At 44.0% G+C, this 16,007-nt stretch overlaps 1 protein-coding gene across 1 annotated transcript in view; it reads left to right on the top strand.

Annotated features, from left to right (window-relative positions):
* The window catches only part of PTPN4 (protein tyrosine phosphatase non-receptor type 4), a 1,253,225-nt gene that overhangs the window by 91,406 nt on the left and 1,145,812 nt on the right, over nucleotides 1-16,007 (top strand). The window lies entirely within an intron of this gene.

The following is a 16,007-nucleotide window of genomic DNA, read 5'->3' as shown; positions in this document are numbered from 1 at the left end:
GCGGTATACGCACCCTAAGGCGTATCCTAACCTTGGGACTGTGTGTAGTGATAAAAAACTCACGGTTTTACCCGGATGAAGGTTAGTCTTGGTACTTCCAGACCTTACCACTCTGCAAGAAGAAATGTCACAATTAGAACCGACAGAAATGTATATACATCTGGCAAATGTAACAGAATCACTTTTTTATATTCTTGCATAGTGCTGTAATGCTTCCTATATAGTCATAATCTAACTGAGCCGGTATATTCAACTCAATCAGCATAACCTCAATTAGATACAAACAATTTTCAGGCGTATCTCTAGTGGTGGGTTTCCCTACTAAATTTTAATCATAATCCCATTCAGATAAATGATCAGATCTCAGAATTTTAATTTATATCTGAGCTGTATACCCTACAACCAAGAGTCACTGAGTTTCTCTGGTGGGTTAACAAACCTTAAGGACCCCCGTTTATCTTTAACCAAACTTGGCGAAAGGAGCAAACACCCATGCTTTCCATAACACAAAATTAGAGGACCTCCATCATGAATGTTGGATTTATCCAAAACAGACAAGAGAGAGAGACCACTTACTTTCATAGAGTAAGAAAAATATTCCCTGGGCACTGCGGCAGGGGTATTCTTCACAGAAAGGATATTCTGTTAAAAGCAATAATGAGAAGCAACAAAAACCGTCATAGACCATAACATGATTCTAATAGTTTAGTCTCACATTAAAAGTTCGCGTATCACATTACTAATAGAAAACTAACCACTCTGGGTGCTCAATACAAAATTCATCTTAAAACTTAAATTCCGTTTTTATTCAAACATGCTGTTCTGAATGGAATAACTCTCAGCAAATAGAGGCATTTATAAAGCATATTGTTTAGCTAAAACCGTTCCCTCTGTACGTCAAAAATGTGAAGAGGACTTGTAGTTTTAACCCTCACGAGCCTCGTTAGATGTAATCATATGTAAGCACATATCTGTCATAGTATATTCTTATTAATGTGAAACTAGCGATACATTCGCTCAGGATCCCTGCATAATTAGGAAATTAAAAAAGGTTGAGGTTGATGTTATTTTACTATGTGGGCCTCGTTTGGTAAAAGCTTAACCGGTATAAATGAAAACCGTTATTACCCTAGCGGCACACTCAATTAATAAACAAGATATTTATGTCAATAAAGGGTCCCAGATAATCCCATAGATTTAGAAGGTTACCAAAAGCTTTCTGACACTCTCACAATACATATACCTCTTACGGAGAGCAAACTTACTTCCTCCTTGCCGACTCCCCTCCAGAGACCTATTATTGGCACGTCTGCGACCCATTAGGGTAAACTCTACCATCGGATGCGGAAGTAAAATAGAACCACCAGGCGGACCACGTGATCAATTTGTGCGTCATGACTCGTACGTCTTGACGTGTAGAGAGCCTCTGTGTGTTCTACAGGCTATCCGTATTTCAAGAGAAGGTATCTTTCATATAATTGCTTATTTACAAAAAATAATAGCTCGCACGCTTTACCAACTAGCTATATAATTACAAATGCAGATGTTCCCAAGTGTGCTAAAGTGCCGATATTCGGATATTCCCAATTATGTCAGGGTGCCAATTATAAAAACGGGTCGCTACGTAATTTATTTTCAGTTTTATATGGTCCTGGTTTTAATTCCATGTTTCACTTGACAAACCTTATTTCCCATTAAAAAAACGTTGGTATCAGAAACAGATCTTGCGAAACCCCTTCTGTAGGGCATTAGGCTCTAATAGCATTAGGAAAGCCACCTTGACAAGCAGAACAACATTATTCAGATATAGGCTAGGGACACAGAGTGAGCCTAGTGTGGACCTATACTAGTGTCTGGTCAGTCTGTAATCTAGATTTAAAGGGCCTCACTAACTAATGGGGTCCAGAAGCCATTTGTAAACATAGAATGATTGTTATTTCTGCCACCAATACCATAGGGGTAAGTAGATTGATCCCCCCTTAATGTTCAGTTAGGATTCAGGTCTTCCCACATCTATTTATTTAGTGCAGTCCCCCAGGGGATATCATCATTTAGTCCTGAACAATGGGCCGACAGGCGATAGATCCAACGTTGTTCTTTCTCGAACAACGCGCCCTGTACATCATTGTGTCCTGTTATTTGTTCGATGCCCGTCCATCTTAAATCATTTGGAGTGTGATTCTGCTGTAGAAAGTGTGTGGTTAGCTAGTAGTACTTCTCTTACAGCGTATATTACTCCGATGTTCTCCAATACGTTGTTTTACACATCTAGTGGTCATCCCAACATACTTCAAGTCACAAGGGCACATAATTAGATAAATGACGTTACTGGAATTACAATTTGTGCGGCTTCTTTGTTGCCACCTTTTTCCAGGTTCCAAATCCAAATACTTAGTACTTGAGGTGAGATGGCAAACACTACATCCCCCCACACGGGTAGTGCCCCACCACTGGGGGAAGGACGTGTTTAGCACTGTGTTATCCTCTGTGGTCTGCAATTGGGGGCGCGTGTGAACCAAAGAGTCCTTCAGGCTCCTTGATCGTCTGTAGGAGAAAAGTGGTTTCTCCCAATCATGTTGTGTACTAGTTAGAATCTTCCAGTGTCTGTTGATACATTTACTGACCAAGTTCGATATGGGATTAAAAGTGGTCACACATGTTAGAGGCACTCGTTCTGAAGGTTCCTTCACATTTTCCTCCAAAAGAGCATCCCTATTTTGATTTTTTGCTCGCTTAGTGCTCTTCTGCAGCAGATGCTTGGGATAGCCTCTTTGATGTAATTTAGTAGTCAGTTCTTTTGCTTGATCTTTATAATCCGCCAATTCACTACAATTACATCGTAGACGTAGATACTGCCCGAAGGGAAGATTTTCCCTCAACGGGCGAGGGTGGAAACTTGAAAACCGAAGCAGATTGTTCTTTGCTGTCGGCTTCACCTTCAGAACACCCACCATCCACAGACACCAGCACCTGCTTCCACAAAGAAACTGGACCAAAATCACCGATGACCAGCTCACCTCCTCACTCAACAACTCCACCCCAACCATCGCGGAAAACGACGACCCCACCACCGCAGCCCGAACCCTGCATAGATGGATCTCGGACAGCACCAACACCATAGCCCCCCTCAAGAAAAACAACAATACCCGTGCCAAGAAAGCCAGATGGTTTACCACCGAACTTCAAGAGTCCAGGCGCACATGCCGCCGCCTCGAAAAGGCCTGGAGAAACACCAAATCCACAGAAGCCCACAACAACTTCAGAGCCGCCACCAAAGCCCACCATCAACTCATCAGAGAAACGAGGAAAAAAGCGATTGAAGACAGAATCTCCACCCACGCACACAACAGCAAAGAACTCTTCAGCATCATCAAGGAGTTCGCCCAACCCACCAGCGAGTCTACCGACATCCCTCCCTCACAAGACCTCTGCGACAAACTCAGCATCTTTTTCCACCACAAAATCAAGAGCATCTACGACAACTTCGACGAAGACAACCAACACACTGAACCCTCACTAACCACCCCCGACACCCGGAAACCAGCGATTGATGACTGGACAGCACTCACCACCGAAGACACACTGAAGACAATGAAGTCAATCCACTCAGGGGCCCCCACGGACCCCTGCCCCCACCACATCTTCAACAGAGCCGCAAACACCATCGCACCCATGCTCCGCCAAACCATCAACCGCTCCCTGGCAACCGCCTCATTCCCCGACGACTGGAAACACGCCGAGGTCAACCCCCTCCTAAAGAAACCCTCAGCGGACCCCACCGACCTCAAAAACTACAGACCCTGCTCCCGTTCCCAGCGAAAGTCATCGAGAAAGCCATCAACAGCCAACTCGCCACATTCATTGAAGAACACAACATCCTCGACTCCTCCCAATCCGGCTTCAGAAAAAACCACAGTACGGAAACCGCCCTCCTCGCCGCAACAGACGACATCCGCACCTTACTGGACAAAGGAGAAACAGTAGCCCTCATCCTCCTCGACCTATCAGCGGCGTTCGACACAGTCTCCCACCGCACCCTAATACGCAGACTCTACGATGCAGGAATCCAGGACAAGGCCCTCGACTGGATCTGCTCCTTCCTCTCCAGCAGGACGCAGCGGGTCAGACTCCCCCCTTTCCTCTCGGACCCCACACCTATCACCTGCGGAGTCCCCCAGGGCTCCTCCCTCAGCCCGACGCTCTTCAACGTCTACATGGCTCCACTTGCCCCCATCGTCAGAACCTACGGACTCAACATCGTGTCATATGCAGACGACACCCAGCTCATCCTCTCCCTATCCAACGAGCCCAACACCGCCAGACGCAACTTTCGAGAAGGCATGGAAGCCGTCGCCAAATGGATGAAATACAGCTGCCTACAACTAAACACCAACAAAACAGAAGTACTCATCATGGGCCCAAACCCCGACGCCTGGAGTGACACCTGGTGGCCCACCGCCCTCGGAAACCCGCCAACCCCCACAGACCACGCACGCAACCTGGGAATCATCCTGGACTCCGAGCTCAAAATGGACTGCCAGATCAACTCTGTCTCATCTTCCTGCTTCCACACCCTCCGCCTCCTTCGTAAGACCTTCAAATGGATCCCCCTCGAACACCGAAAGACAGTCACTCACGCCCTGGTCACCAGCAGACTCGACTACGGCAACGCACTCTACGCCGGAATAAACAAAAACCTCATCTGCAAGCTACAGAACATCCAGAACGCCGCCGCAAGACTGGTCCTCAACCTGCCAAAACACTGCCACATCTCCCAGCACCTGCGCACACTCCACTGGCTCCCCGTCGAGGCGAGAATCACCTTTAAGATGCTCACCCACGCACACAAGGCCCTCCACGGCACCGGACCAGCATACCTGAACAGCCGACTCAAATTCCACGCACCCCAAAGGACCCTACGATCAGCCCAGCTTTCCTACGCTGTGGTCCCCCGCACCAGAAAGACCAGATCGGGAGGCCGCTCCTTCTCCTTCCTCGCGGCCAAAGCATGGAACGCCCTTCCGCTCCACCTCAGACAGACATCGCTCCCCATCTTCGCAAGAAACCTCAAAACCTGGCTCTTCGACAGACCCCCTCCTTGATGGAATGGAACCTGCACCCCCCCAACCCCCCCCACCCCTAGCGCCTTGAGACCCTTACGGGTGAGTAGTCGCGCTTTAACAAACTCCTGATTGATTGATTGATTGATGGCTTGTGATATGTTTTTGTCTTCAGGCCATTGCCCATTTTGGAGATAGTTACATCCAGAAAAATGATTTCATTCGCATCATATTCATGCGTGAACTTGAGGTGTGGGTCACGCGTATTGAGCCTCTCCAGAAATGAGATAAGTGTAGTCTCTGTACCCTGCCAGATCAAAAGCACATCATCGATGTACCTCTGCCACATGGTCACATTCGATGAGAAAGGGTTGCACTGTGCCAAGATGTTCTTGCACTCAAAATCATATATGTATAACCCCGCCACACTGGTGGCAAACGTGCTCCCCATTGATGTCCATGTGGTCCGGAGGTAAAGCTCTCCTCTGTATTCAAAGAAATTACGTTTCAGGGCCATAGTGGCGCAATCAATCACAAACGGCTGGGAGGTAGAATATTCCCAGTTTGTTTGTGACGAAGTGTCTTCCAATACCTTGATGGTGTTGTCCTGTGGTATACACGTATATAAACTTTCAATGTCTAGAGTGACAAGAAGAAAAGGACCCTCTGGCAGTGTGATGGTATTGAGAAAACTTAAAAGGCTCTTGGTATCCTTTATATACATGCTGGTACCCTCTACCACCGGTCTCAGGAAAAAATCACAATACTTAGAAAGGGGCTCCAACTGAGACCCAATCCCCGAAACAATAGGTCTCCCTGGTGGGGGAACCCTGTTCTTATGGGTCTTGGGGAGGGTGTAAAAATAAGGGATTTTCCCTTCACTTGTAGTCAAAAAATCGGCCTCTTGTTTAGAAATGAGGCCGTCCCTTTCTGCAGTTGTTACCAATTCTCGGATATCTTCCTGGAGGGTTTCTGATGGGTCATCCCTGAGACGCACATAGTTAGTGGTGTTATTCAAGAGGCGTCTACATTCGACATCATAGGCTGCTTCATCTTGGATGACAATCCCACCCCCTTTGTCAGCACTTTTACTCACAATTTGGGTATTATTGCGGAGTGAATCGATTGCTTTGAATTCTTGAGCTGTCAAATTTTTAAAAACTGGTGGTTCCACCATCGTCTCCACTTCATTATATACGGCTTGTTCAAAAGCCAGAATCCCGGCTGGAACCATCTGGGCTGTTGGGGTAAAGGTCGATTTGAGCCTATATCCTGTATCACTTGATGGAGATTGAGTGATGTCTCCCTCTTGCCTCTCAAAAAAACTCTTCAATCTCAAAATCTGCCAATTCACAGTGTAATCTGAAACAATCCAGACGAGCTGTAGGGGCAAAACCTAGGCCCTTCTCCAATACTGACAATACATCATTATTCAATACCACAGCAGACAAATTGGTGATAAGGCTCGTAGGTTGCTCGGACCGGCACGGGACTCCTGAGTCTTGCTCCTGGTGTTGTCCCCTACTGCCTCGCTCTGATCCCAATGTACCTAATTCCCTCCTCTACTCCTGCCCCGACCCCTCTGGCCCCTGTCTAAAAAAGGCTGTGGAAACATATTTGGGGGATACTGGGGTTGTGGTGCAAAGGCTGGATTCCACCCCATCATCGGAGGGAAAGGCGGGCAATGGTAGGCATTTTGATGAAAGCCGACCCCATTCGGTTGATGAAAAGAGTGCAGTTCTGTGTGTTCTGATAATTATTTCTTCCTCTACCTCTACCTCTTTTTCTACTCCCGGTACTCTCGTTACTTGAAGCACTGGAAAAGAAAGAGTCACTATCACCACCATTAGCTGTTTGTGACTCTGATCTATTCGGTGGTATAAAATCCGGACTAGAATATGGATACATTTTAGCATAAGACCAACGTTTAAGGTCCTTTCACAGTTTCTGTGCTTTCGATTGTGCTAAATTATCCTTATATTCATTCACTTTCTTATTCAACTCATCAAGTCTTTTTTTTATACCCAGTCAAGGTGGCTTTGAAATGCGTCTCAGTTTTTTGTATCTCGATTAGTAGGGCCTCGGACAAACGTAATGCTGTTTTTATGATGAGTTTAGCCCAATCCCGGGTGCAATGCCACGCAATCTGCGCCCACTCTTTTCTGAATTTGGCATCATCAAGTAAGATTCTGGGGGCATTGGTTACTAACAGTCCTTTCGGTGCTGTATTGTTAAGATATTCTTTTAGAATGGTACCGTGTAATATTGCGCGAATGCGGCTTCTTTTCTGTTCGCCCAGTGTCTCCAGTGTCCAGTGGTTTATTGTATTAGGCAGCGTGCAGCTGTGAGGGCTTTCTTTAGCTCATTTCATACCCCTAAGAATCCTTAACGTTGTTTCTTAATATAAAATGGAGGATTTTGGATTGCCTGATAATAGAGGGGAAGTAGATGCTTTACTATCTGGCCCAGCTTTGTTTGCGGACCCAGTAGTGGCACAAACAATATCTTTAACCACAGAATGGGAGACACTGGGCGAACAGAAAAGAAGCTGCATTCGCGCAATATTGCATGGTACCATTCTAAAAGAATATCTTAATAACAATACAGCACCGAAAGGACTGTTCGTAACCAATGCCCCCAGAATCTTTCTTGATGATGCCCAATTCAGAAAAGAGTGGGCGCAGATTGCATGGCATTGCACCCGGGATTGGGCTATACTTCTTATAAAAACAGCATTACGTTTGTCCGAGGCCCTACTAATCGAGATACAAAAAACTGAGACGCATTTCAAAGCCACCTTGACTGGGTATAAAAAAAGACTTGATGAGTTGAATAAGGAAGTGAATGAATATAAGGATAATTTAGCACAATCGAAAGCACAGAAACTGCAAAAGGACCTTAAATGTTGGTCTTATGCTAAAATGTATCCATATTCTAGTCCGTATTTTATACCACCGAATAGATCGGAGTCACAAACAGCTAATGGTGGTGATAGTGACTCTTCCTTTTCCAGTGCTTCAAGTAACGAGAGTACCGGGAGTAGAAAAAGAGGTAGAGGCAGAGGAAGAAATAATTATCAGAACACACAGAACTGGCACTCTTTTCATCAACCGAATGGGGTCGGGTTTCATCAAAATGCCTACCATTACCCGCCTTTCCCTCCGATGATGGGGTGGAATCCAGCCTTTGCACCACAACCCCAGTATCCCCCAAATATGTTTCCACAGCCTTTTTTTAGACCGGGGCCGGAGGGGTCGGGGCAGGAGAAGAAGAGGGAATCAGGTACATTGGGATCAGAGCAAAGCAGTAGGGGACAACACCAGGAGCAAGACTCAGGAGTCCCGTGCCGGTCCGAGCAACCTACGAGCCTGATCACCAATTTGTCTGCTGTGGTATTGAATAATGATGAATTGTCAGTATTGGAGAAGGGCCTAGGTTTTGCCCCTACAGCTCATCTGGATCGTTTCAGATTACACTGTGAATTGGCAGATTTTTTTTTTTGAAAATTGAGCTTGAAGAGTTTTTTTGAGAGGCAAGAGGGAGACATCACTCAATCTCCATCAAGTGATACAGGATATAGACTCAAATCGACCTTTACCCCAACAGCCCAGATGGTTCCAGCCGAGATTCTGGCTTTTGAACAAGCCGTATATAATGAAGTGGAGACGATGGTGGAACCACCTGTTTTAAAAAATTTGACAGCTCAAAAATTCAAAGCAATCGATTCACACTGCAATAATACCCAAATTGTGATTAAAAGTGCTGACAAAGGGAGTGGGACTGTCATCCAAGATGAAGCAGCCTATGATGTCGATTGTAGACGCCTCTTGAATAACACCGCTAACTATGTGCGTCTCGGGGATGACCCATCAGAAACCCTCCGTGAAGATATCCGAGATTTGGTAACAACTGCAGAAAGGGACGGCCTCATTTCTAAACAAGAGGCCGATTTTTTTACTACAAGTGAAGGGAAAATCCCTTATTTTTACACCCTCCCCAAGACCCATAAGAACAGGGTTCCCCCACCAGGGAGACCTCTTGTTTCGGGGATTGGGTCTCAGTTGGAGCCCCTTTGTAAATATTGTGATTTTTTTCCTGAGACCGGTGGTAGAGGGTACCAGCACGTATATAAAGGATATTAAGAGCCTTTTAAGTTTTTTCAATACCATCACACTACCAGAGGGTCCTTTTCTTCTTGTCACTCTATACATTGAAAGTTTATATACGTGTATACCACAGGCCGACACCATCAAGGTATTGGAAGACACTTTGTCACAAACAAACTGGGAATATTCTACCTCCCAGCCGTTTGTGATTGATTGCGCCACTACGGCCCTGAAACGTAATTTCTTTGAATACAGAGGAGAGCTTTACCTCCAGGCCACAGGGACATCAATGGGGAGCACGTTTGCCCCCAGTGTGGCGGGGTTATACGTATATGATTTTGAGTGCAAGAACATCTTGGCACAGTGCAACCCTTTCTCATCGAATGTGACCATGTGGCAGAGGTACATCGATGATGTGCTTTTGATCTGGCAGGGTACAGAGACTACACTTATCTCATTTCTGGAGTGGCTCAATACGCGTGACCCACACCTCAAGTTCACGCATGAATATGATGTGAATGAAATCATTTTTCTGGATGTGACTATCTCCAAAATGGGCAATGGCCTGAAGACAAAAACATATCATAAGCCGACAGCAAAGAACAATTTGCTTCGGTTTTCAAGTTTCCACCCTCGCCCGTTGAGGGAAAATCTTCCCTTCGGGCAGTATCTACGTCTACGATGTAATTGTAGTGAATTGGCGGATTATAAAGATCAAGCAAAAGAACTGACTACTAAATTACATCAAAGAGGCTATCCCAAGCATCTGCTGCAGAAGAGCAATAAGCGAGCGAAAAATCAAAATAGGGATGCTCTTTTGGAGGAAAATGTGAAGAAACCTTCAGAACAAGTGCCTCTAACATGTATGACCACTTTTAATCCCATATCGAACTTGGTCAGTATATGTATCAACAGACACTGGAAGATTCTAACTAGTACACAACATGATTGGGAGAAGGCACTTTTCTCCTACAGACGATCAAGGAGCCTGAAGGACTCTTTGGTTCACATGCGCCCCCAATTATGGACCACAGAGGATAACAACACAGTGCTAAACACGTGGGGCCTTCCTCCAGTGGTGGGGCACTACCCGTGTGGAGGATATAGTGTTTGCCATCTCACCTCAAGTACTAAGTATTTGGATTTGAAACCTGGAAAAAGGTGGCAACGAAGAAGCCACACGAATTGTAATTCCAGTAACGTCATTTATCTAATTATGTGTCCTTGTGACTTGTATGTTGGGATGACCACTAGATGTGTAAAACAACGTATTGGAGAACATCGGAGTAATATACGCTGTAAGAGAAGTACTACTAAGCTAACCACACACTTTCTACAGCAGAATCACACTCCAAATGATTTAAGATGGACGGTCATCGAACAAATAACAGGACACAATGATACACAGGGCTCGTTGTTCGAGAAAGAACAACGTTGGATCTATCGCCTGTCGGCCCATTGTTCAGTACAATGATGATATCCTCTGGGGGACTGCACTAAATAAATAGATGTCGGAAGACCTGAATCCTAACTGAACATTAAGGGGGGATCCATCTACTTACCCCTATGGTATTGGTGGCAGAAATAACAATCATTCTATGTTTACAAATGGCTTCTGGACCCCACTAGTTAGTGAGGCCCTTTAAAACTAGATTACAGAGTGACCAGACACTAGTATAGGTCCACACTAGGCTCACTCTGTGTCCCTAGCCTATACCTGAATAATGTTGTTCTGCTTGTCAAGGTGGCTTTCCTAATGCTATTAGAGCCCAATGCCCTACAGAAGGGGTTTCGCAAGATCTGTTTCTGATACCAACGTTTTTTTTAATGGGAAATAAGGCTTGTCAAGTGAAACATGGAATTAAAACCAGGGCCGTATAAAACTGAAAATAAATTACGTAGCGACCCGTTTTTATAATTGGCACCCTGACATAATTGGGAATATCGGAATATCGTGTTAAAAAGAGAGAGGAACCCCTTAGTACAGTCAAGGGAAGTGGGGTTATCTAACCCAAGAAAGAAATAATTTCCTTGAGAAAAATACGGTAAAAGCTAAAACATAGCCTCAAAGTACACTCTAGTCAAAACTAATACAATCACAAAAGTATAACATACAACAAATTTATTGTGCAACTGAGAATAAAAACAAATCATTTCATACCTATACATATCATGGTTACCTAATCAAATGGTTAAAAAGAGACATACAATTATTAGCACAGTCTATTGTGGCCTGCACAATTGAAAAGACAGACAGAGTGTAAAACACAAAGCTTGTAAAATACAGTTGGTACATTTAAAGCTGTCAGATATTCACACCTATGTATCACCACAATTAATTTTGAATATAAACATAGGAGGAAAAAGCTTAAATTGTACAACGAAAAATTGGCGTCGACGCCTTTCGGTGGTTCGGAATGAGAATGGAGTCCACTTTTATCAAGACATTTCTTTGTTGTTTGTCGAACTGAAGGGTCTGTACAGTTACCCTACAATAGATATGCATACAATTATACACGCGTACATGTTATAATCTATACACCATTCACATAATCCTCAATGCAAACTCATTAGTGGAAATCTTGAATGGTATTATTGGTAGCAGATACCTTAACTATCGCTTTTACACGTTAAAAAAGTCGATGTATGGGTCTATACAGCTTCCTGCTAATTCAAAAGTGTCACCTTAGGGAGAGCTATGTATCTACCTATGAATTATATGGCGGCCTCTATATCCGCTTGCTAAAGAAAGATGTACCTTAGTTCAGAGCTAGTAAACCTCCTAGGGCATTCATTTAGATTAGGTACCCTGTAAGTTCCTATTTCTTTACTCTTGACTACAGAAATTAGTGGTAGGCATTCTTACCTATGTTAATTTTTCTTGGAAGTTAACGATTCTCGGCTGTTCTGGTACTAGCACTCTTATCGTTGGACTGTCAGTATGACAAGGATTCTGAAATGCAATCCTGCAAATTTATTGAAAAGATAGATTCTTTAGAATGGTATTCTATCTGTTCCTCTGGTATACCCTGCTAATGTTTAGTGGCAAGGCTATCGGGACTTGTACTTGTAAGTGATGTGCACCTACCAAGGGAACTCAGAACAGGTAATTGGAATTTATGTTCTCTATAAGGGTATCTTGTAGATTGTTGTATTAGCATTAAAGATGAAATTAAGACATCTAAAATACTGTTGTACTGGCTACATAACCTAAAAGCTTGTACTGGCTACATGACCTGAAAGCTTCTGAGAGAAGCCCCCATAGCCTTGCCACTAAACATTAGCAGGGTATACCAGAGGAACAGATAGAATACCATTCTAAAGAACCTATATTTTCAATAAATTTGCAGGATCGCATTTCAGGATCCTTGTCATGCTGACAGTCCAACGATAAGAGTGCTAGTACCAGAACAGCCAAGAATCGTTAACTTCCAAGAAAAATTAACATAGGTAAGAATGCATACCACTAATTTCTGTAGTCAAGAGTGAAGAAATAGGAACTTACAGGGTACCTAATCTAAATGAATGCCCTAGGAGGTTTACTAGCTATGCACTAAGGTACATCTTTCTTTAGCAAGTGGATATAGAGACCGCCATATAATTCATAGGTAGATACATAGCTCTCCCTAAGGTGACACTATTGAATTAGCAGGAAGCTGTATAGACCCATACATCGACTTTTTTAACCTGTAAAAGCGATAGTTAAGGTATCTGCTACCAATAATACCATTCAAGATTTCCACTAATGAGTTTGCATTGAGGATTATGTGAATAATGTATAGATTATAACATGTACACGTGTATAATTGTATGCATATCTATTGTAGGGTAACTGTACAGACCCTTCAGTTCGACAGACAACAAAGAAATGTCTTGATAAAGGTGGACTCCATTCTCATTCCGAACCACCGAAACGCGTCAACGCCAATTTTTCGTTGTACAATTTAAGCTTTTTCCTCCTATGTTTATATTCAAAATTAATTGTGGTGATACATAGGTGTGAATATCTGACAGCTTTAAATGTACCAACTGTATTTTACAAGCTTTGTGTTTTACACTTTTTGTCTGTCTTTTCAATTGTGCAGGCCACAATAGACTGTGCTATTAATTGTATGTCTTTTTTTAACCATTTTATTAGGTAACCATGTTATGTATAGGTATGAAATGATTTGTTTTTATTCTCAGTTGCATAATAAATTTGTTGTATTTTATACTTTTGTGATTGTATTAGTTTTGACTATAGAGTGTACTTTGAGGCTATGTTTTAGCTTTTACCGTATTTTTCTCAAGGGAATTATTTCTTTCTTTAATATCGGAATATCGGCACTTTAGCACAATTGGGAACATCTGCATTTGTAATTATATAGCTAGTTGGTAAAGCGTGCAAGCTATTATTTTTTGTAAATATGCATTTATATGAAAGATACCTTCTCTTGAAATACGGATAGCCTGTAGAACACACAGAGGCTCTCTACATGTCAAGACGTACGCGTCATGACGCACACGTTGATCACGTGGTCCGCCTGGTGGTTCTATTTTACTTCCGCATCCGATGGTAGAGTTTACCCTTATGGGCCGCGGACGTGCCAATAATAGGTCTCTGGAGGGGAGTCGGCAAGGAGGAAGTAAGTTTGCTCTCCGTAAGAGCTATATGTATTGTGAGAGTGTCAGAAAGCTTTTGGTAACCTTCTAAATCTATGGGATTATCTCGGACTCTTTGACATGAATATCTTGTTTATTAATTGAGTGTGCCGCTAGGGTAATAACGGTTTTCATTTATACCGGTTAAGCTTTTACCAAATGAGGCCCACATAGTAAAATAACATCAACCTCAACCTTTTTAGGTCTCGCCTGTCGATGCGCATGCGCATCGAGCAAGCGAGACTATAGGGGCTCATCCAGACTTTATCTAACTTGCAAGGAATCGTGGCGATTCCTTGCAGTGCCCGTGACTTTTAAGCTCAATGCGCATGTGCATTGAGCTTAAAAGCGTGTGCACATGCACCCAGCCGCCTACTCTCTCTCTCAGCCTTCCCACAACTCCTCCCCCTCACTACTTGATTGCACGGCCGCTAGGCCGTGCCTCCCCTACTCTCCTCCCCCCTCCTCCTCTCCTCCCATGCCTGCCTGCCTCAACTCTCCGCCTCCCGCCCCCTCCCCCTAGTTTACAACGGATGCATGCAAACATGTTTTTTCAGCCCCTCACTACTTGATTGCACGGCCGCTAGGCCGTGCCTCCCCTACTCTCCTCCCCCCTCCTCCTCTCCTCCCATGCCTGCCTGCCTCAACTCTCCGCCTCCCGCCCCCTCCCCCTAGTTTACAACGGATGCATGCAAACATGTTTTTTCAGATTGCAACGTTATTTTCTGCATTTGAACTGCTGAATGCTAAAGCTGACATGGATTGCAAGGAGTGGCGGTTTGCTCGGAGCCGAGTTCAGTCCTACACTGACTGCTTGGCTTCTTTGTTTCACACACTACAGAAAACATGGTGAAGGGAGGGGGAGGGCTTGGAGCTGCGAGGTTTGTCCCCTTCCGGTCTGACATCCGAGAACCGGATTCCTGGGTTGCTGTTCGGTTCATTCACTCCAGGATCAACCGTTGGCTGCTGTTCTTGGCAGCGTTCCCGAGGGGGTGAATTTTTAAAGCCATATTCATATTGCATTGGTTGGGCGGGTTGCCATGGACACTGGTAAGTGAGGCTTTAAGTGCAGCGCGCAAATAAGGTTGCTTATCGTAGAATGTGAAGCAGTATTGGGATTTTTGTTGTGGAGAAGGTACGACAAAACGAACGCGTTGGATGAATTCCTTTTATTACCTGTTTAGTATTGATTGGTCGCCGTGCAGTGAACTCGAGGTTTGGGTCAAAGGTCGTCGCCAGGGACCAGGCTTTGCATTTCGCGCAATAAAGGCTGTTTGTAGCCATACGCTTTATAAGTGTTTCATGTTGTTCTTTTCTTTGGTGATGAATTATTTAGGCAACTGGACACGATCCCGAGCTGTTTTTTTCGTACCTTCAAAATAATTTTGTTTGTTGGGTAAGAAGGCCGGATGTATTTCTTCCCTCAATCCAGAAACTTTTATTCTTTTTCCAATGCAAGGAGGCACGTGCAATCTAGAGTTGCTTTCGCTTTCTCCTCCAGTTCAAAACAGGGTTGGCTGGTTGGGAACCGCGTTACACACTGGACGTGCACCTCCCCCCTCCCCTTCTCTGCCTTCCCTCCGTCTTGTTTTTTTACTGCCTCATTAGTTAACCGCCCCACCTCCACTTTGTTGTCTAGTTGGCAGACTCAGCTGAGAGGCCAACAACTGAATGGGTGCATGCAATAGGTCTCGGAGCATTTGAGTTAGAGCTTTTACATTTGTTTATGGCTTTTTTTCTTTGTAATTCTTTAGCATTGCCTACAGGAAACAAAAATGCTAAAGATAAAAAAAAAAAACCATAAACAATTCTAAAAGCACAAACTCTAATGCTGCGAGACCTATTGCATTTCCAATGCTTGTTTAATTTCCTAATTATGCAGGGATCCTGAGCGAGTGTATCGCTAGTTTCACATTAATAAAAATATACTATGACAGATATGTGCTTACATATGATTACGTCTAACGAGGCTCGTGAGGGTTAAAACTACAAGTCCTCTTCACATTTTTGACGTGCAGAGGGAACGGTTTTAGCTAAACATGCCTTATAAATGCCTCTATTTGCTGAGAGTTCTTCCATTCAGAACAGCATGTTTGAATAAAAACGGAAATTAAGTTTTAAGATGAATTTTGTATTGAGCACCCAGAGTGGTTAGTTTTCTATTAGCAATGTGATATGCAAACTTTTAACGTGAGACTAA

Source organism: Lissotriton helveticus, chromosome 3_1, assembly GCF_964261635.1.
Source record: "Lissotriton helveticus chromosome 3_1, aLisHel1.1, whole genome shotgun sequence".
Lineage (NCBI taxonomy): Eukaryota > Metazoa > Chordata > Amphibia > Caudata > Salamandridae > Lissotriton > Lissotriton helveticus.
Note: the sequence above shows the minus strand (reverse complement) of the source record. Positions and strands in the feature narration are given on the sequence as shown.